Here is a 20948-nt window from a genome sequence, read left to right on the forward strand (position 1 = left end):
GTTCCTCACTAGATTGTAAATTCTTTATGGATTCTTTATGGATAAATATTTCACTGGACATCTTTATGTTGCTTGTAATGCCAAGCACAGTATCTTGCATGCATGACACTGTTCAACACATATTTGTTGTATTAATTGAAAGTGTGTGCCTGTCACCCTGCTAGGTCTGAATGAAATAGCAGATCCAGGTCAGGTGCAGTGGCTCACACCTGTAATCCCAGCACTTTGGGAGGCCAAGGCAGGCGGATCACCTTAGGTCAGGAGTTCAAGGCCAGCCTGGCCAACATGGTGAAACCCCCTCTCTACTAAAAATACAAAGAAATTAGCTGGGCATGGTGGTGTGCACCAGTAACCCCAGCTACTTGAGGGCTGAGGCAGGAGAATCACTTAAACCCAGGAGGCAGAGGTTGCAGTGAGCCAAGATCGCGCCATTGCACTCCAGCCTGGGTGACAAGAGCAAAACTCCATCTCCAAAAAAACCAGAAACAAAATAGGAGATCCAATCTTTGGAAATTTCACACCCTCATCTGTTCAAGCTTCCTGGAATCTGGATTATAACCATGTTTTAAAGTCCCCGTTCCAACTTTCTTATCCACCTACCCGTTCATAGCTTAGTTTTTGGTCATTTTGGTGTTTATCTTAGTATTTTAGTACTGTTAGAAGATCTGACTTCAAGTGTTGTTTCTACCACCTATTAGATGTGTGGTCTTGAGCAACTAACTTAATCTCTAAATCTATTTTCTCATCCATTAAGAGTACTGAGTATATCTATGTAACAAGTGGTAAGGATGAGTAGGTGGTAGTAAAAGAGAGGCATCTGAATCCTCTGAAAGCATTTAAAAGAAAAATACATATATAAGAGTTACTTAATGTTGTAATTATTCACAGTTAGCTTTCCAAAGATAAAACTGGCTACCAATTTGTTTTTTTTTTTTTCAGAGGCAGAGTCTCACTTGGTCTCCCAGGCAGGAGTGCAGTGGCGTAATCATAGCTCACTGCAGCCTCAATCTCCATGACTCAAATGACCCTCCCATCTTAGCCTACTGAGTAGCTGGGACTACAGGTGCACCACCACACCCAGCTACCTTTTACATTTTTTGTAGAGATAGGGGTCTCACTATGTTGCCCAGGGTGGTTTCAAATTTGTGGTCTTAAGTGATCCTCCCGTCTCGGCCTCCGGGATTAGGCGCAAACCACCAAGCCTGGTCCAATTGTGATGTGCTATAACCAGAATCAGACTAGGAGAGTTGCCCACGTGCCTAATAAGGTTTAACTATATACTTACGTTTGTTTGCATTTGAGCCATGACAGGCCCACTCAATTTTCTCCTTGTGGGATAAGAGAGACTGGTTTAAAAGCAGTTCAAGTAGAAAATTCCTGGAGATTTAAATTCCCTCTAAGCCTTATAGGAAATGTATAATCTATTTTCTGGACTACTTGGGTAGGTTATATCAGTAGAAGCATTGAGGCCAGAAAAACAGAGGTGGTACCCTGACCTCTGTCGTGTTGAGTCAGATCTGGAGTACTGGCTCTAGACTTGTTCTGATTTAATTTAATTTTATTTATTTATTTATTTTGAGAGAGGGTCTTGCTCTGTCACCCAAGCTGGAGTGCAGTGGCATGTGTTCTTCTGATTTTAATAGGGGTATTGACAAACTAGGAATGCTCTAATTAAGAGCAGATAGAACAGTGAAGGAGATTGAAACGGTTAGTTTGTGTGTCAGCTTTACAATCAGTTAACTTTAAAAGAGTTTATCACTGAGCACGCTGGCTCACACCTGTAGTCCCAGCACTTGGGAGGCCGAGGAGGGCGGATCACTTGAGGTCAGGAGTTTGAGACCAGCCTGGCCAACATGGTGAAACCCTGTCTCTACTAAAAATACAAAAAAATTAGCCGGGCATGGTGGCATGCACCTGTAATTCCAGCTACTTGGGAGGCTGAAGCAGGAGAATCACTTGAACCTGGAAGGCAGAGGTTGCAGTGAGCTGAGATCACACCACTGCACTCCAGCCTGGGCCACAGAGTGAGACTCTATCTGAAAAAAAAATAAAATAAAATAAAAGAGTTTATCTTTGGTAATTTGAGTGGTCCTTATCTAATCAATTGAAAAGCGTTAAGAGCAAAAGGTGAGGTTTTCCTGAGGAATAATAAATTATGCCTCAAGACTGCAGCCTAAGACTTCTGGCCTGCCCTACAGATTTCAGACTTGCCACCTCTACAGTTGCATGAGCCAATTCATTGAAATAAATCTCTTCATATATATCATCTAATGATTCTATTTCTCTGGAGAACCCTAACTGATACAGAGATCACACAAGAAAGATAGGGATAAAAACTCAGAAAGGCCAGGACAACAGTTTTTGAATATTTGAATAGCTGTTATGTGAAAGATGAGCCAATGGATGGAGGTAACGGGAAGACATATTTGGGCTTCCCATGTACCGAAAGTTAAATGGGGCTTTTGTTTAAAGAAGGCAGCTGAGCCAGTCCAAGTGCAATGGTGTTTACAACTGATTGATCACAACCAATTACAGATTTCTTTGTTCCTTCTCCACTCCCACTGCTTCACCTAACTAGCCTTAAAAATACATACATACAGGCTGGGTGTGGTGGCTCACACCTGTAATCCTAGCACTTTGGGAGGCTGAGGTGGGCAGATCACTTGAGGTCAGGAGTTCAAGATCAGCCTGGCCAACATGGTGAAACCCCGTCTCTACTAAAAATACAAAAATTAGCTGGGCATGGTGGCATGTGCCTATAATCCCAGTTACTCAGGAGGCTGAGATGAGAGAATTGCTTGAACCCAGAGGGTGGAGGTTGCAGTGAGCGAAGATCACGCCGCTGGACTGCAGCCTCAGTGGCAGAGTGAGATTCTGCCTTAAAAAGAAAAAAATACGTAAATACATATACATGTGAAGAAGGCAGCTGCCCTACAGAGGGCACATCGAAAAAGTCTGGCCGGGCACAGTGACTCATGCCTGTAATCCCAGCATTTTGGGAAGCCAAGGTGGGAGGATCACTTGAGCCCAGGAGTTTGAGATCAGCTTGGGCACTACAGTGAAAGCTTGTCTCTACAAAAAATAAAAATTAGCCAGGCATGGTGGCAAACACCTGTAGTCCCAGCTACTCAGGAGGCTGAGGTGGGAGGATCTCTTGAGCCCAGAAGGTCAAGGCTGCAGTGAAGTTGAGGCTGCAATGAGCCATGATTGCAGCACTGCACTCCAGCCTGGGCAACAGAACAAGACTCTGTCCCCTGACACCATCAAAAAAAAAAAAAAAAAAAAAAAAAAAAAGCCTGACCAATCTTTCACTCTTTTAAGTGCCAAAATAACGCATTTTGGATTTCAGGCATTAAATGAGTCCCTTCCTTATAGCTCTTTACCTCTTCACAATTTTATTTCCAGTTTGGTGTTCATCTGGGGTATTGTGCTATTTTATCAGTGCCAATCCATTCCTTTATATGTTCAAATATTCTTTTTGTTTATTTGTTTGTTTTCGAGACGGAGTCTCACTCTGTCGCCCAGGCTGCAGTGCAATGGCTCAATCTCGGCTCACTGCAACCTCTGCTTCCCAGGTTCAAGCAATTCTCCTGTCTTAGCCTCCCAGGTAGCTGGGATTACAGGTGCACACCACCACGCCTGGCTAATTTTTGTATTTTTAGTAGAGACAGGGTTTCACCATGTTGAACAGGGTGGTCTCGAACTCCAGACCTCAAGCCATCTGCCCACCTCCTTGGCCTCTCAAAGTGCTGGGATTAAAGGCCTGAGCCACTGCAGCCGGCCCATCACATCAGTCTTATGCTTTTACATACTCAGAGCTTAGCTCACACTTAGAAGTGAGAACATATGATATTTGGCTTTTTTTTTCTTTCTTTCTTTTCTTTTTTTTTTTGAGATAGTCTCACTCTGTCGCCCAGGCTGGAGTACAATGGCATGATCTCAGTTCACTGCCACCCCACCTCCTAGGTTCAAGCGATTCTCCTGCCTCAGCCTCCTAAGTAGCTGGGACTACAGGTGCACACCACTACACCTGGTTAATTTTTGCATTTTTAGTTGAGACAGGGTTTCACCAACAGGCCAGGTTGGTCTTGAACTCCTGACCTCAGGTGATCTGCCTGCCTTGGCCTCCCAAAGTTCTGAGATTACAGGCGTTGAGCCACCATAACCAGCCAATATTTGGTTTTCCATTCCTGAGTTATTTCACTTAGAATAATGGCCTCCAGCTACACCCAAGTTGTGGCAAAGGACATTATTTTGTTCTTTGTTATGGCTGAGTAGTATTCCTTGGTGTGTATATATCACATTTTCTTTATCTACTCATTGGTTGATGGGCAGTTAGGATGGTTCTGTATCTTTACAATTGCGAATTGTGCTGCTATAAATATGCATGTTCATGTGTCTTTTTTGTGTAATGACTTCTTTTCTTTTGGGTAGAGACCCAGTAGTGGGATTGCTGAATCAAATGGTAGTTCTACTTACAGTTCTTTAAGGAATTTCTCTACTGTTTTCCATAGTGGTTGCACTAGTTTACATTCCCACCAGCAGTGTAAAAGTGCTCCCTTTTGGCTGGGCTCCGTGGCTCATGCCTGTAATCCCAGCATTTTGGGAGGCCGAGGCAGGTGGATTGCCTGAGGTCAGGAGTTTGAGACCAGCCTGGCTAACATGTTGAAACCCCATCTTTACTAAAAATACAAAAAATTAGCCAGGCATGGTGGTGCCTGCCTGTAGTCCCAGCTACTCAGGAGGCTGAGGCAGGAGAATCACTTGAACCAGGGAGGCAGAGGTTGCAGCGAGGTGAGATTCCCGCCACTGCACTCCAGCCTGGGTGACAGAGTGAGACTCTGCCTCAAAAAAAAAAAAGTGGTCCCTTTTCACTACATCCACACCATCAATTGTTTTTTGTTTGTTTTTTTTTTACTTTTTCATAATGGCTATTCTTGTAGGAGTAAAGTGGTATCTAATTGTGGTTTTAATTTGCATTTCCCTGATAATTAGTGATGTTGAGCATTTTTTTCAGATGTTTGCTGGCTGTTTGTATATCTCCTTTCGAGAATTGTCTGTTCATGTCTTTTGTTGACTTTTTGATGGGTTTTTTTTTCTTTTGGTTTCATTTCCTTGTAACACCTCTATTCTCTAAGGATAAAGATGTCTGTAAAATAAGAGACAATTAACTTGTACTAAAGACAAAACATTGTCAGTATTTTTTTAAGGGATAAAAAAAAGGTCAGTATTTTTTCAAGGGATAAAAAGATGAAATTTGCTGGGAAACAAATGTCAGGAACAACTGACTGGTATTGGCTGAGAGGAAGGAGTTGCTGAAGAGTTTGCCTTCCAAGGTGAACTGTCCCACTTCACCAGTAATTTTCTTGTGAAAAGTGTTGACTAAAACCAAACCAAACAAAAATAAGTTTTTAAAGAATTAAAGTTAGTTTTCTTTAGCAGTCTTATTGCAGGCTATAGACTGATGACTATAGTCTGGAAGTAGTTTGTAGAGAGGTTTCATTAGTAACCTGTTTTGGCTAATATTTTAATCTATTTATATACAGGTGGTGGAGGTTTAGTATGTATAAAATTGTATTAGATTTGTTTAGAAGTTATATTAAAGTAGAATTATATTAAGGTTTAAATGTAAGAGTATGTTTGGGCTGCACCTCGTGGCTCGTGCCTGTAATCCCAACACTTTGGGAGACCTGTCTCTACAAAAAATAAAATAATTAGCTGGGCATGGTGGTGCACACCTGTAGTCCCAGCTGCTTGGGAGGCTGCTGTGGGAGGACCTCCTAAAATTGGGAGATTAAGGCTGCAGTAAGTCGTGATTGCCGCTGCACTCCAGCTTGGGTGACAGAGCACAGAGTAAGACCTTGTCTAAAAACACAATTTTTTTTTTTTTTTTTTTTGAGATGGAGTCTCGCTGAGTGCAGTGGCACGATCTCGGCTCACTGCAAGCTCCGCCTCCCGATTTCACGCCATTCTCCGGCCTCAGCCTCCGGATTAGCTGGGACTACAGGCACGGGACACGACGCCCGGCTAATTTTTTGTATTTTTTAGTAGAGACGGGGTTTCACCGTGTTAGCCAGGATGGTCTCAGTCGCCTGACCTCGTGATCCGCCCACCTCAGCCTTCCAAAGTACTGGGATTACAGGCGTGAGCCACTGCGCCTGGCCTCAAAACACAATTTTTTAAAAAACAGTATATTTAGTTATCTGGTTATAGGTTATAGAAGAATAATTATTAATTTTGCTAGACATTATTTTGTGTGTAGGAAAAGACAAGGGCTAGGGCTTTTTATTTTTTAAGGAATATAGTGATTTAGGTAAGAGATGTTGGGGGCATTTGGGAGTTGTATGTCTTATTTTGTTTTGTCTTTACAGTATTTTCTTGGAGAGATATTTTTTTGTTTTGTTTATTTGAGACGGAGTCTCACAGTGGTACCGTCTTGGCTCACTGCTACCTCCACCTTCTGGGTTCAAGCAATTTTCTAGTCTCAGCCTCCCGACTAGCTGGGACTACAAGCACATGCCACCACGCCCAGCTAATTTTTGTGCTTTTAGTAGAGACGGGGTTTCACCATGTTGGCCAGACTGGTCTAAAATTTCTGACCTCAAATGATCCGCCTGCCTTGGGCTCCCAAATAGCTGGGATTACAGGCATGAGCTACCACTCCCGGCCTTGGAGAATTATATGTTATAGAGTCAGGGGTTTTGTAAAGTTATGTTGGCAAGTAGAAATGAATAAATATGGTGTTTTTATGTTTGTTATTTTGTCCTGTAAAGTTTTTTGTTATAAATTAATTGTCTGGTTGTATTTATAAGATTAATGATTGTTTATATAGTTAGGAAGGCTTTTTTTTTTTTTAAGGAAGATTGGTGTGTAGGAGTAAGGAATGAGTATGGGCCTAGTGTGTATATTTGTCTATTTATTGGAAAATATGTTTTGGATTGTATTTATTTTTTATTTACTGTGATTTGGTTTTTTATATTTAATATAATATTTTAATAAGACTACTATAAGGATAGTATAGCTTATGTATAATAGTATGTATTTAATAGTATTAAAGTGAGTTGTAGATTGGAAAATGTGATAATGACAATAAAGTTAGAATATCAATTTGTATATTTTGAGATTAATTGTATATTTTTGTATTTACATGTATTAGAGTTTTTTTATGGAAAGTAATTTTGTACTAGGCAAGAGACATAGGGGACCCTGTGCTCTATTTTGTTTTGTTGTTAAAGTATCTTTCGGAGAGCTGTATGTTGTCACAGAGTCAGGAGCTTTGTGAAATTACTTTGTTGGCAAGCAGAAATGAGTAAACATAGCTTTTCATGTTTGTTATTTTGTCTTACACAAAGATGCCATCTCCTTACCTAACCTAAAGATGTGACTCTAATAGATAAAATGATAAGGAACATAAACTAAGACAAGAGATCTCTTGGGATGTCTTCAGATCATGAGGGCTAAACATGACTCAGACCGGAAGGTTAGTGTTTACCAAGACCCTTCTTACAGCTGGGGAAAATGAAGGCAAATTAAGTTTAGCCTAAGCTACAACAGGATCACCTTGGTTATGGTAAAAAGAGCTATTGCCCTATGGGAAGGGCTACTACAAGAATTCTTCATACTTAATCTTCAGTAGCAATCTGACAAGTTTTTAAGTGGAGTCTGACTGTAAAACATTCAGAGAGAACCCTTGGTCAGTAGCAGGATAGAGGTTGCGATAAACACAAGAGAAATAGCAGGCATTTCAAGGAACAGTGAGGAGACAGGTCTGGTTGAAGCAGAAGCTCTTTTGTGAGATCAGTAGAAAATATGCCTAGAGAAAAAACCTGTTTAAAACTAAACATCTTTTCCTTGAAATTAGGTTTTCTAATGGGCAAAGAGATGTCTTCAACCATTTTATGATGAGAAATACGTTTGTTCATCCTCAGAGGTCTCTGAACAAAAAGGGGAACACATGTGAAGGTAGTCATGAGGGAGCCTCTGTGAATCATAAGGAGAACTGATTGCAAAACCAGAAGCCAGCAGAAACAAAACAATTCATAAAATTACAGAGGCGGTATTGGGAAGTTCTAAATACTTTTTTTTTTCCATCACAGAAATGCTTGGTATCCTAATAATATTTTCTTTGTGATCTGTTTTCTATACTCTCAGTAATTTTCCCTGGTCTTGATCTCATCGTTAAAGAGGATGAAACCAACACCAGGAAATGTCCATAAGCAGGAAACCACATTTTATTCCATCACTCATAAAGCATCATTCATAATAATCAGTGTCAGTTTAGCTATAGCAACAGATGCTAACACACACATAGTAAGTGCCTACAAAGTCTCTTTTAAATGTCAGTTTAATTTAAACCTTAACCTCAGATTTTTTCTGCAGATACAGTGAGAAACAACAAAGATCCTCTTGTCCTAATGCTCCCTCCATACTCTGCAATAAAAGTTCTTGTTTTGGAAATAGAGAAACCTGTCTGAATCAGCAGTCTTGGCTTGCTGTGTCCTCCATGACCACACCACATGTTCCATACCTTTACCCTTTATAGGGGCTGGAAAAAACTCTGTCTCCCTTGTCCACCCATTTTCACTGTGGAGTTCGGCTGCACATTTCAGGTGGAAAGGAGGTAGTGTACTAAAATTGCAAAGTATTTCTTTTAATTGGCAATGAATTTAAACAATGTTCATTGATTCTTCCACTATGAACAAGCTAGTGTTCCCTGAGGGATAAACAGATGAATAATTGGATAAACCTTTACTACTCAGGAAGTGTATAGTCTAGAGGAGTGCAGTCCAATAGGAATAGAATATAAACCACAGACACAATTGTAAATATTCTAATGGACACATTAAGTGAAGTAAAAAGAAATATGAAATTAATTTCAATCATATACTTTATTTAACCCAATGTACCCCCCAACATTATCATTCTAAAGTGTACTTAATATAAAATTATTAATGAAATATTTTATATTCTCTTTTTTTTCCATACTGAGTGTTTAAAATCTGGTGTGTATTTTACATCTAAAGTACATCTCGATTCAGACTAGCCACAGTTCAGGTGCTCAATAGTCACATGTAGCTGGTGGCTACCACATCAGACCCTATAGGTCTCATAGGTAGCAGAGAAAAAGACATACAGAGACTGAGGCAAGTGGATCACTTGAGCACAGGAGTTCAAAACCAGCCTGGGCAACACAGTGAGACCTCTGTCTCTACAAAAAATAAAAAAGTAGCTATGTGGCCGGGTGCAGTGATTCACGCTTGTAATCCCAGCACTTTGGGAGGCTGAGGCGGGTGGATCACATGAGGTCAAGAGTTCAAGACCAGCCTTACCAACATGGTGAAACCCCCTCTCTACTGAAAAAATACAAAAATTAGCTGGGCGTGGTGGCAGGCACTTGTAATCCCACTACTCAGGAGGCTGAGGCAGGAGGATTGTTTGAACCTGTAAGGGGGAGGTTGCAGTGAGCCAAGACCACGCCATCACACTCCAGGCTGGGTAACAAGAGCGAAGCTCCATCTCAAAAAAAAAAAAAAATTAGCTATGCACGTTGGCATACACCTGCAGTGTTTTGAGCGCAGGAGTTTGAGGCTGCACTGAGCTATATGATCTTGCCACTACACTCCAGGCTGAGTGACAGAGCAAGACCCTGCCTCTAAAAAAAAAAAGAAAAAGAAAAGAAAAGAATAAGAATTGTTGGCGTCCACTCCCAGTCTGTGGAGTGTACTTTTGTTTCAATAAATCTGTGATTTTCTGTCAAAAAAAAAAAAAAAGACAAATGACAGCAATACAAGCTCCATTTGGTTTAGGGTGAGGAGGACATTTTCCATGGAAGAGATGGCACTTGAAATTAATGTTCCAAATAATGGTTGTGAGTTGAGCAAGCAGAGACAGAAAAAATGAAGAGTGTAGTTCACAGTGAAGGACCTGTAGAAGCAATAACTTAGGGGAGGAAAATGGCAGGGCGCTGCAGCTCTGTTCAATACATGGAGCTTCTCATTGTGCCTCAGATAATGACAGAACTTCTTAAGGAGGCCTGCGAAGTCATAGCTAGTTTATTTTCTACTTTGCTGTTCAAACATATTCCCTATTTTCAGGCTCTCTGCTTGAGCCACAGAGGTCTCTGGGCCACCTCCTATAAACTACTCATGTCTTCCCACCCAGGGCTTTACATGTGCAGGGCCCTGCCTGGAACTTACCTGGTTTGGCCCATCATTGTTTCTAGCACCTAGCAGAGGGCTCAGCACATATTCAGTCCTCAAAAAATATATTGAAGTGAATGGATGAGTGATCTGAGAGGCAGGTAGGGAAGAAGAAGATGAGAAGGCAGGAAAGGTTGCTTGAGGGCTTGTTGCTGAGGGTCTTGGGTGCCACGTTAAGGGTTTGCAATGAATTCAGTGAGCAACCAGGTCCATGCCTCTAATCTACATCTTAATAGGACTTGCATATTAGATACTGAGCTGCAGCTCAGCCATGTGTGGGATGATTTGGAGTGAAAGGTAGGCAGTGAAGCGCCCTGTTAGGAGCCCTCTGAAGGAGTCCAGAGGAGAATCAATCAGGCCCCCTTACTGTAGAAGAGTGGTGGATGTAGCCATTAGTTACACACTTAAAATAAAAATTACAGGAGGCTGTTGAACTAAGCTCCTGCACTAGGCCCCAACAGACCACACTAAAAATCAAAATGGAGTCACCCATGCTACAGTTCCACGTCAGCAAACCCAAACTAAGTTGTTATCTGACCTTACGAGAAATCCAAAGAGAGATAACAGCCAATATCCCACACAGCCCAGTTTCAGTCTTCAGTTGGCATGATAATAAAGCCTTCTTTGCTTTGATCCTTATGCAAGAAAGGTGGCCTAAAGACACCTGATGTTAATCAGTTGTTTTTCTATTGTTCTGTCTCCCTGTTCTGCCTCACAAGGAAAGTAGCCTTAAAATGACGAATAACTTTTTGTTATTTGTTTCTTTCTTCAGGCCTCCTCTGTCTATATAAAGCTAATCCCCTTTGCTTAGCTCATTGGAACACTTATTCTATTTTATGGGATGAAATGTTCCCTGATTCTAAAATTGCAGTAAAGCCAATTGAAATCTATAAACTACATTTGTGGCCAGGCGCGATGGATCACGCCTGTAATCCAACAACTTTGGGAGGCCAAGACGGGCAGATCACTTGAGATCAGGAGTTCGAGACCAGCTTGACCAACACGGTGAAACTCCGTCTCTACTAAAAATACACAAAAAAAATAGCCAGGCGTGGTGGCACGTGCCTTTAATCCCAGCTATTCAGGAGGCTGAGGGACAAGAATCACTTGAACCCAGGAGGCGGAGGTTACAGTGAGCCAAGATCGCACCATTGCACTCCAACCTGGGTGACAGAGCAAGACTCTCTCAAAAAAAAAAAAACTAGATTTTTTGAAATTTTGTTTTGTTTTTTGACACATATTACGGCAAGAGAGCAAATCATTTTGCAGAAATTGTACACTCTTAGAGGTGAAGCAAACTTTTGCCATTTTATAGACAAAGAAAGTGAGACTCGTTTTACAGATGAGGAAAGTGACACCCAGAGAAGTTCCTTTGGTGAAACCTTAAAGACTTCATTACTCTGCACAAATGGAATTTGTTTTGAAATGAAGCCCAGGGGGCCGGGTGTGGTGGCTCATGCCTGTAATCCCAAAACTCTGGGAGGCAGAGGCAGGCGGATCACCTGAAAGTCAGGAGTTCAAGACCAGCCTGGCCAACATGGTGAAACCCCGTCTCTGATAAAAATACAAAAACTAGCTGGGCGTGGTGGCTGGCGCCTGTAATCCCAGCTACTCGGGAGGCTGATGCAGGAGAATAGCTTGAACCCGGGAGGTAGAGGCTGTAGTGAGCCAAGATTGTGCTTCTGCACTCTAGCCTGGGTGACAAAGGGAGACTCTGTCTCAAAAAAAAAGAAAATGAAGCCCAGGAATAGGTTACATGTTCTAGGAGAAGGAATTATTTTACAAACATTAGATTAAGTAGATATAGAAAAGTGAGAGAAAAAGATGAAAAGGATCCAAAATGCATTCGAATAGGAAAGAAATGGCTGTAAAAAGCTTTTGGCAGTAGACATGACTGACCTTAAAACACTTAAGCTAGTCACTTACTCTATCAAGGATTCTGATTGAACAGTCACTTAAATATTTCCATCTTTTAAAGAAGGTTGGAAGTACTACTGATACATCTTCCCAATGATCAAAATGTCAGAGTTCTCATTTGACAGAATAAAAAAAGACAAAAGAGGGAAATTAAATGACAGCACCATGGGCACGGAAGGTGATTCCCTAAGTCGTTTATCATCTTCATAATTGGATAACTCTCTTGTTTCCAGACTGTGCTTTCAGATAAACTCCCTGTTTTCATCTGTGTGCCATAAAAGACAAGAAGAGGGAGAGAATATTTTTAAGGTCTGAAGAATTAAGCTCCTGCAATCTGCACTTTAGGATCTAGATAATGTAAAATGGCTCATAATTTGCCAGTTTCTAATAAGCTGTACAAATCTCACTATTCCATTGAAAACAATTTGTATACTTCAAAAAAAGTCTTAAATAGTTACAACTTACCAAGATAACATTGCAAAGGAGTATTAGACTTAATATTTCAAGAGGCTTTGCTGGTCAACGTCCCCAAATGGTAAAAACTTTAGGTTAGAGGCAAATGAGAGAATTAGATCTGTGTTTATTTATTTGCCAAACTACTATTAAAAAGAAAAACAAGCAAAAACACCTAGGCTGTAGGATTGACGTTCATACAGCCTTGATTGGATAGAAGTTTCACTTTACAAACAGGTTTTGACATTGTGTAGATCAAACTTTGATATCAAACCTTTAAACCTCAATATTTGATAATATGTACTTTAATAAGAACTTCTACCTTCTACCTAAATGTCAAAAAGAACAGAAATCAGACCACTTACTAAAAGCAAGCAGACTTGGAATCCACATTGGTTATCTTTTGTGAGTTAGGAAAAAGTTAGTAAGTATAAAGCCAAACTCAAGGAAGCCTGAATATTAAGATGATTTATGGAGACACTGAAGACATAAATCAGATATAATTATCTGACTTTCAAAAACTAGTCATTTCACCTCCTCGAATGGCCTCATAATTCCTTGACGATGCATGGCAGAAAAGTGCTCATGTCAAACTAAAATGCAGACAAATGGTAAGATAAATGGACCCATCCCAGTAACAATTTGACATCCCATTATTCCTCTTGAGGATTTCACCTGTGTACATCCAGAAGGTGCTAGGGGAATGAAAGGCATTCGGTTTTCAGGATTTTAGCAACACACATGAGAAAAGCTTCACTTTTGCACCCACTGACAATCAGATGAAAGATTCAGGTCATGTTGCAAGTTTTTCTGAACACGTGGCTGTGCAGATAGCTCAGGTCCTGAGCAAAAACAACAGCAAAGAACCCTCTGGCAGTGAAGTTTATCTTGGCCTCTGACCCCTTGGTCCTTCCTACTCACCTTCCTGTCTTTATTTTTCTTCAGCACATTTCCCATCTAATATACTGTGCTGTATTTTTTTCGTTGTGATGAAATATACATCACATAAAATTTACCACTTTAGCCATTTTTAAGTGTGCAGTTTGGTCGTATTAGTACAATCACATTGTTGGGCAACCATCACCGCTATCCAATCTCCAAAACGGTTTTCATCTTCCCAAACTGAAGCTCCATACCCATGAAACAGTAATTCCTCATCCGCCTTCTTCCCTAGTCCTTGGCAAGGACCATTCTACTTTCTGTCTATAAATGGGACTACTCTAAGTACCTCATGTAAATTTAATTATACAGCATTTGTCCTTTTGTGACCAAGTATTTTACTTATAAATTTGTGTTTATTTTATCTTATTTTTGAAATGGAGGCTCACTTTGTCACCCAGGCTGGTGTGCAATGGCATTATCTCGGCTCACTGCAACCCTCGCCTCCTGGGTTCAAGTGATTCTCCTGGCTCAGCCTCCTGAGTAGCTGGGATTACAGATGTGCACCACCACCCCCAGCTAATTTTTGTATTTTTAGTAGAGATGGGGTTTCACCATGTTGACCAGGCTGGTCTCCAACTACTGATCCTTCCCGCTTGGCCTCCCAAAGTGCTGGGAATACAGACGTGAGCTACCACGCCCAGCCAGTGAATCTTTATTAATGTGTTAGATAACAAAGTCTAGAGGAAAGCTAATAATTACTGTAAATTTCTCAGTAATGATGAGCATAAACGATATGGTGCCTTGAACAACTGTCATGTGACATGAAAATATCTGTGATTTTTATTAGTGACAAAATTGCAGGTCCTGGTAAAACGACTGTGGTTTTTGGCTACATTTATAATTGGAGAGACTAGATTTCAGCTAGAGATTAGTGAAAATGAATGTGTAATTTTTTTTTTCATCCAAGTTCTGAATTTCCTCCATTGACATCCTCCTGCCCCCCAAGGGATGTGTGGATGCTGGGTTAAGAGCCCTTGGCTGGGTAGCTGGATGGTGCAGTTGGGGAAGAGTAAGCTATTCTGCATGGTTGGAGAATGGAGTCCAGTGGATGAGGAAGGAGAAGCAGGAGAAAGAAGAAGAAATGAGGGGGTAGAGAGCTGAGCCAGGGCCCCATCTCAGCTATATAAATATAAGGGTAAGGAATTAGGGCCCTGTTTTGAGAGTCACGATAAACCACTGACATATTTTAAGCACAGGGATATCAAGGTCCCACTTGTATTTTAGAAAGCCCTTCTAGGACCAGGTGCGGTGACTCACACCTGTAATCCCAGCACTTTGGGACGCCAAGGCAGGTGGATAACCTGAGGTCAGGAGTTCGAGACCAGCCTGGCCATCATGGCGAAACCTCGTCTCTACTAAAAATACAAAAATTAGCTGGGCATGGTGGCACATGCCTGTAATCCCAGCTACTAGGGGGACTGAGGCAGGAGGATCGCTTGAACCTGGGATGCAGAGGTTGCAGTGAGCTGAGATCGTGCCACTGCACTCTAGCCTAGACAACAGAGCGAGACTCTGTCTCAGAAAAAAAAAAAAAAAAAAGCCCTTATAGATGGCAACCTGGAGGATTCTATGGGGAATAGTAGCAGGAGGCCAAGAGCAGGACAGTAGTAAGAGGCCATTAAAAAGATGGTGGCAGTTCTCCAGGTAAGGTTCAAGGTGACCTGAGCTTGCGAAATGGCAATGCAGACAGTCAGTAAGGATGTGGGAGTGGGAACCCATGGCAATTTAGAAGGTAGAATTAAAAGTGGATTCTCTTCGAATCCTAGGCTGAAGAATCTGAAATGTAAGCGTGAGAACAAAGAAGTTCACTTCAATTTTCTCAAGTTCGTGCTGTAACAGATGGTCAGCATAGAATGCTCAGCGAAAAACCACAGCAGTTGCCAGAGAAATCATGTGATGTAATGGGAATAGAATCTCAAATGTCATCAGTCGACGTGAGTCTTCTTATCTGTGTGACCATGGGGAAGTTACTTATGCTTCCTCATGACCAGTATCCTCATTGGTGAGGCAAGGCTAAGGACACCAGCATTTCTGAGTTGTGAGTCACAAGGGAGAGATGATCATTGGACATTTTGTAAATTTTTCATTTTGTTTATCATATTATTATTTTTATAGGCGAGATATTGCTCTGTTGGCTGGGCTGGAGCGCAGTGGGGCAATTTTAGCTCACTGCAGCATCCAACTTCTGGGTTCAAGTGATCCTCTCACTTCAGCCTTCCAAGTAGTTAGGACTACAGGCATATGCCACTGTGCTCAGCTAACTTTTTCATTTTTTGTAGAGACAGGATCTCACTTTGGAAGGCAGCTATGCTCACCACTACACCGCCAACACCAGGATCTCACTTTGTTGCCCAAGCTGGTCTTGAACTCCCGGACTCAAGCAATCCTCTTGCCTCAGCCTCCTAAAGTGCTGAGATTACAGGCGTGAACCACCATGCCTGGCCCATTTTGTCAATTAAGTGTTTTGGAAATGCTACTTGTTCATTATAATCAATCAGTAAAGGGTAATTATTATAGAAATCAGTATTTACTAAGAGTTGAAGAAGCATTCAGCTCTTTTTTTTTTTTTTTTTTTTTGGCAGAGCTAGCTGAGGTTTTATTTTGGACCAAAAAAAAAAAAAGCAGTTGAATTGTTTTGTAGCTGGAGGCACGGGCAAGGGGGGATCCCCAAGCAGTAAACTCCCCCGCAGGTGGGCTGAGGGCTAGGGCTGAGCCTCAGGTGGGTCTCCTGTTCCTTGTGCTACCCTGCACAGGGGCCTCCCTCCTGGGCTCTGGGGCAGCCACAAGAGGGGCAGGCTGGGAGGGGCTGCCTTGGCTGTTCACTCAGGCAGAACATCAGAGGACTTGGACACCAGCTTCCCATTGCGGGTCTCGATCTTCTTCACAACCACAGCCCTGGTGGAGCTGATGTGGCTGAAGGAGCTAGAGTCCAGGCTGTAGCTGAGGCTGGGACTTGTGAGACCCCCATAGGCTGAGCTCAGACCACTTGCATAGCTGCTGGTGGTCTTCATCTGGATACTCATGTTCTGCATCCCAGACTCCAGCCGGCTCTTCTAGCCCTTCAGCAGCTTCCTGTAGGTTGCGATCTCGATGTCCAGGGCCAGCTTGACGTTCATCAGCTTCTGGTACGCACGCAGCTGTCGCGCCATGTCCTGCTAGGCCCACTGCAGGGCGGCCTCCAGCTCAGACAGCTTGGCGTTGTCATCCTTAACAGCCAGCTCCCCATGCTGCTCGGCATCTGCGATGGCAGTCTCCAGGGAAGCCCTCTGGCCTTTGAGAGCCTCAATCTCAGCCTGGAGCCAGTTGATGTTCTGGTTCATCTTGGAGATCTCTGTCTTTTTTTTTTTTGAGACAGAGTCTTGCTCTGTCGCCCAGGCTGGAGTGCAGTGGCACGATCTCGGCTCACTGCAAGCTCCGCCTCCCGGGTTCAAGCGATTCTCCTGCCTCAGTCTCCTGAGTAGATGCAATTACAGGCATGCGCCACCACCCCAGGCTAATTTTTGTATTTTTAGTAGAGACAGGGTTTCACCATGTTGGTCAGGCTGGTTTTGAACTCCTGACCTTGTGATCAGCCCGCCTCGGCCTCCCAAAGTGCTGGGATTACAGGCGTGAGTCACTGCGCCCGGCCTAGATCTCAGTCTTTGTATGCTGCAGGTCATCCCCGTGCTTCCCAGCCAGCATCTGCAGCTCCTCATACTTGATCTGGTACATGCTGTCAGCCTCAGTCCGGCTGCGGTTGGCGATCTCCTTGTACTGCGCCTTGACCTCAGCGATGATGCCGTCCATGTCCGGGGAGCGGCTGTTGTCCTTGGACAGCATCACAGACGTATCCGAGCTCTAGGACTGCAGCTCCCGATCTCCTCTTCATACAGCTGCCTCAGGAAGTTGATCTCGTTAGTCAGCCCTTCCAGGCGAGACTCCAGCTCTACCTTGTTCATGTAAGCTTCATCCACATCCTTCTTGATGAGGACAGATTCATTCTCCATCTCTGTAAGCTTGTTGATCTCATCCTCACCAGCCCCTGTGTGTTGCCAAGCTCTGCCTCCAGCTTCAGCTCCTCCTGGCCCCGAGTCTCTAGCTGCCGCCTAAGGTTGCTGAAGTAGCTCTCACACATGTTGTCCATGTTGCTCCGAGCTGTCTTCTGCTGCTGCAGAAGGCTCCACTTGGTCTCCAGCATCTTGTTCTGCTGCTCCAGGAACCGTACCTTGTCTATGAAGGAGGCAAACTTGTTGTTGAGGGTCTTGATCTGCCCCTTCTCTTGGGTGTGCAAGGCCTGGATGTTGGGATCCACCTCCAGATTAAGCGGGCTCAGCAGGCTCTGGTTGACTGTGACGGCGGTGATGCCGCCCATGCCGCTGGCCCCACCATAGCCTCCACCCAGGCTACCCCGGAAGCTGCTGCTGCCCACTCAGGAGGAGCTTGAGGAACTGATGCAGGCACTGGGCCCACTCGTGTAGAAGCGGCTGCTGAAGGCCCGGGGGCCAGAGATGGACACCTTGTAGGACTTCTGGGTCACTCTGATGGACATGGTGGAGGCAGGCAGGCTGAACCAGGCGGAGATTCCAGAAGGAGTGGAGAAGCTGCTTCTTGGTAGCATTCAGCTCTTTTTTTTTTTTTTTTTAGACAGAGTCTCTCTCTGTCACCCAGGCTGGAGTGCAGTGGTGTGATCTCGGCTCACTGCAACCTCTACCTCCTGGGTTCAAGTGATTCTCCTGCTTCAGCCTCCTGAGTAGCTGGGATTACAGGCATACACCACCATGCCCAGCTAATTTTTGTATTTTTAGTAGAGACGGGGTTTCACCATGCTGGCCAGAATGGTCTCAATCTCTTGACCTCATGATCCACCTGCCTCAGCCTCCCAAAGTGCTGGGATTACAGGTGTGAGCCACAGCGCCCGGCTCTCAGCTCTTAATTTAATTGCATTTAAAGAAAGCAATCTGTGCAATTCACAGTAGCTGGCAGCCAGGGTAACACAGGGTGACCTCATCTTTACAAAAAAATTACAAAAAAAAAAAAAAAAAAAAGAAAGAAAAAGCCAGCCATGGCAGCTCATGCCTATAGTTCCAGCTACTCTGGAGGCTGAGGTGCAAGGATCGCTTGAGCCAGTGAGGTCGAGGATGCAGTGAGCTGTGACTGTGCCACTGCCTTCTCGTCTGGGCAGCACAGCTAGATTTTATCTCAAACAAAACAAACAAAACAAAACAAAACAAACAAAACAAAAAAATAGTAGCTGGGTAAGTGTCATAGATCACATGGAACTAAAGCTGGCTCTGGAAACATATGTAGAATTTAGCTAAGTATGGAGTAAGGGTGAAATTGTGAGCAAAACAAACTTCCTGAGAGATCAGAGGTGGGGAGTTATGCCAAGGAGTGAAGGAAGTTGAGGCAAGGTATGCTGATGTGTGCAGAACAGGGAGGACTTTGAAAACTATGCAAAGTGGTTGGCTGACATACAGTAAAACTCATAACAAGTATGCTCATTAGCATAATTATTAAACTCTGGCTTAGTAAACCACTTAAAAAAAAAGATTTCCAAGGTGGAAATACTCAATGTTTGGATATGCCTGTTCATTCTAGTTTAGGCATTTCCTTCTGACAGGGTTTTATAACCTCTGGTAGCTTTTCCAATCCTTGTGACTTTTTTTTTTTTTTTTTGCCCTGAGTTTGGTGGAGTTGGATAATGAAATTTAAACTAAAGCATGTTAGCATCACCTATACTCAAGAAGGTCCAAATAACTCAATTCTTCACAAAATAAAATGCTTTTTTAATTCAAAAAAAGAAAGTAAGTTAAAGAGAGAGAGAGAGAGAAAAAAACACACAGCAGATAACTGAGAAAATACAAGAGTTTATTGCCACTAAAAAAGGAACCTGACTTCTAACATCACATTTGCCATTTCTCTATGTGACTCTAGGGAAGTACTTTTCTCTCTCAATGCTTTCTTCCCTCAGGAAAACCTTATTACTATGAGAAAGATGTTAATTTGTCTAAAGTGCTGTAATTTTTTCATGGGGATGTTAAGGAGGAGAAGGCAGGGAGAAAGAAGATGGGGAGAGATGAGTTAAGAGATTTTACTAAGGAGTCCAGGCGAAAGATGGTGGTGGCGGGCCGGGCGTGGTGGCTCATGCTTGTAATCCCAGCACTTTGGAAGGCCGCGATGGGCAGATCACGAGGTCAGGAGATTAAGACCATCCTGGCTAACACGGTGAAACCCCGACTCTACTAAAAATTCAAAAAAATTAGCCAGGCGTTGTGGCGGGCGCCTGTAGTCCCAGCTACTCGGGAGGCTGAGGCAGGAGAATGGCGTGAACCCGGGAGGCGGAGGTTGCAGTGAGCTGAGATCACGCCACTGCACTCCAGCCTGGGTGACAGAGCAAGACACCGTTTCAAAAAAAAAAAAAGAAAAAAAAAAAAAGAAAGATGGTGGTGGCTTGCACCAAGGGATAGGCCCTGGAGATAAAGAGAAAGGAGTTAAAAATAAATGTTTGGTTTTTTTTTTGTTTTTTTTTTTTTGAGATGGAGTCTCGCTCTGTTGCCCAGGCTGGAGTGCAATGGCATGACCTCGGCTCACTGCAACCTCCACCTCCTGGGTTCAAGCAATTCTCCTGCCTCAGCCTCCTGAGTAGCTGGGATTACAGGCATGCGCCACCATGCCCAGCTAATATTTGTATTTTTAGTAGAGCGGGGGTTTCACCATCTTGGCTAGGCTGGTCTTGAACTCCTGACCTGGGGTGATCCACCAACCTCGGCCTCCCAAAGTGGGGGAATTACAGGTGTGAGCCACCGCGCCTGGCCAAGAAATGTATTTTGGAAGTAAATGCAATAGAATATGCTGATGAATTGCACTGACGTTGGGAGAAAAGAAAGAGAAATAATTTCTAGATTTCTCGCTCTCACAAATGAGTTACGTAGTAGTATCATTTACTGAAATAGAGAAAAATGGGAAGAAAAATCAAGAGTTGGGTTTTGAACAGGACTAGCTCAAGATGTGTATGAGACATTTCAATGGTAATGTTTAGTAAACAATTGGGAACAGAGGTCTGGCATTCAGGGAACTAAGTTTCTGAATAACAGATTACATTTAAAGCACAGGAATGAATGAACCTGCATGTGGAGGAGGAGGGAGAGTGGATGGGAAAGTGAGAAAGATGGAGAACTACAGTAAGAGGGAAAGGGCAAAGAGATGGTGAGAGGCCGGTGAGCCAAGGACTGAGTTTGAGCCATCCCCACATTATTGGTAGGACAGAGCAGGAAGGCCTGAAAGGAAATTAAGAAATCACCCACAAGTAGGAGGAGAGACTGGAGTGCTGGGTCACAGAAGCCACAACTGAGTATTCCAAGGAGGAGCGATCCACAGGAAGGACCACCTTCTCTCCTCTCCTCTCCTCTCCTCCCTTCCCTTCCCCTCCTCTCCCCTCCCCTCCTCTCCTCTTTTTGA

At 43.1% G+C, this 20948-nt stretch overlaps 1 protein-coding gene and 1 pseudogene across 1 annotated transcript in view; both read right to left on the bottom strand.

Annotated features, from left to right (window-relative positions):
* The window catches only part of SGK1 (serum/glucocorticoid regulated kinase 1), a 149112-nt gene that overhangs the window by 111641 nt on the left and 16523 nt on the right, over positions 1-20948 (bottom strand). The window lies entirely within an intron of this gene.
* Positions 16331-18069, bottom strand: LOC100587206 (annotated as a pseudogene).

This window comes from Nomascus leucogenys, chromosome 3, assembly GCF_006542625.1.
Source record: "Nomascus leucogenys isolate Asia chromosome 3, Asia_NLE_v1, whole genome shotgun sequence".
Classification (NCBI taxonomy): domain Eukaryota; kingdom Metazoa; phylum Chordata; class Mammalia; order Primates; family Hylobatidae; genus Nomascus; species Nomascus leucogenys.